This window comes from Pteropus vampyrus, unplaced genomic scaffold (genome assembly GCF_000151845.1).
Source record: "Pteropus vampyrus isolate Shadow unplaced genomic scaffold, Pvam_2.0 Scaffold491, whole genome shotgun sequence".
In the NCBI taxonomy this organism is placed as follows: domain Eukaryota; kingdom Metazoa; phylum Chordata; class Mammalia; order Chiroptera; family Pteropodidae; genus Pteropus; species Pteropus vampyrus.
This window is the reverse complement of record NW_011889272.1, coordinates 19,906-21,837: the sequence shown is the minus strand read 5'-3', so window position 1 is coordinate 21,837 and position 1,932 is coordinate 19,906.

The following is a 1,932-nucleotide window of genomic DNA, read 5'->3' as shown; positions in this document are numbered from 1 at the left end:
TTGCACAGCCGGAAGTCCCTGCTTTGTAAACGCACGACACGGCCTCATCTCCCTGAGCATCGCGTTTGCTGTTGTTTACGTTTCCCGGGCCTCGCTTTGGAATTTCACTGCCCCGCCCCACCCGCCCCCCCGCCAGTGTGCTGGGGCGCTTTGCCCCCTGTCTTGCTAGGAGACCAGACACGTAAATTAATCTTACACGGGACGTGAATCTCCTGTCACACAGATACGTGGCACGGTGGCTTTCTCCCGCCTCTTTGCGGGAAGGTAAGAGGTTGTGGGGGGCGGGGGGAGAGACAGGGACACTGCATCTCCGGGAGCCACGTGACCGCATGTCCCCCCGCCCGGGGTTTGCACACGGGCTGCAGGTCGAGGCGCTGGGTGCAGTGCTGTTCCGGGAGCCGTGGTGGCTTGGGAAGGGCACCGTGATGGGCTGCGCCACGACGTGCCGTGAGATTGGAAGTTAGCTGTTGCTGTCGTCCGTGCCCGGTGCCTGTCCACCGTGCATAGCATCCTGGGGCTACATGAAGAGGGTTCGGTAGACAGAGCGACCGAAATGCAGAGTACGGTCGTGGCTGCCTAGGACTGGAGCTTGCGGTCAGGACCTGGGCAGTGACCGTCGAGGGGGCTTCTGGGCCGCTGCCGTCGCTCGTGAGAACGAGCCCAGGCTGATTGGGCCGATCGATGATGGTCCCACAAATCAGTAAAGGGAGCAGAAACAATCGACTGGTACCTTGCAGCGGGTGAATTGTGTGCTATGCGATTTATCTCTCAATAAAGCTGCCGAAAAACGATTTGGCCCACGGCTTTCATGCTTTAACGCGTGCTCCTAAAACGTCTCACGTGGTCGTTTGTGCCTCAGAGCGCCTTCTCGCGCCCAGACGTGCTGTCACCTTCAGTGTGCAGAGAGCAGTTCCACAAAGCACGGTCCTGTCCGTTATCAGCACAGCGCCACGGTTAGGAACCAGGCCCTCGGCTGATGTCACGGGACGTGGGCTTCTGTCGTCTTTGTATTTTCTCCCTCCTCGGTCTTGGCCCGTCCCGCTCCCCCAAACAAACACACACACACAAAGAGAAAGGGAGAGCATGCCACTGCTGAATACGTTCTAGGGGTTTCGCAGAACAGAACGCAGAATATCAGACGGGAGTCCAGCCCCCACCCTTTCTGGACGGTCCACATGCAGACGAAGGTGGCGGATGGAAGGCACAGGCTCAGAAAGCCACAGTCCGGCGACTCAGAGTTGAGGAGATACTTGAGAAATCTGATCCCTCAGGTCACCCCTGTCATCTTTGATGGAACGGACATAGATGGCTTCCTTCCTGAGCGTTGAGGGAGCACTCACGACGCTCGTGCTTACACTTGGAGAACCGGTCTCGGTTGCCTTCCGGTGCATCTTGCTTGGCAGTGATCAGAAGCCCGTAGCTTTAAGTAATAGGAATTATTTCTCCACTCGTAAACGCAAGCAAAATGAAAAGCACGCTTCTGGTGTGAAAGTGTTTTTTAGAAAAGCTGCTCACAGCCAGGTGGTCATTTAATATTTGCTGACACTCAGCGATTTTGCCGTGAGCTCCGTAGCGTTGGCGGGGAGCTTACTTAACACTGAGACAGCACATTAGGCTAAACTCTGGGGTTTGGTCTCCTGAAGAGACGTCGTCTAAATAGTTCTCTCTGCTATTTTGTTACTGTTACTGCACGTCTTTGTCATAAGCTACGAATACTATGTAGTTGCGAGGCACAGTAGAAGCAACAGGCTGAAGGCAGAGTGAGATGGCAGAGCCGGGTGGGAGTATTAGCCCCCCCACATCATTTGAGACTTTGATCTGCAGGGAGGGGTGGCCTGTCCTGCCCCACGCCTCCCAGGCCAGCGTCCCAAGGACTTTCTGTAGCCCCTGTGCAGATGGCGAAACCGAGGCCAGGGCCGGAAAGGAGCAGGT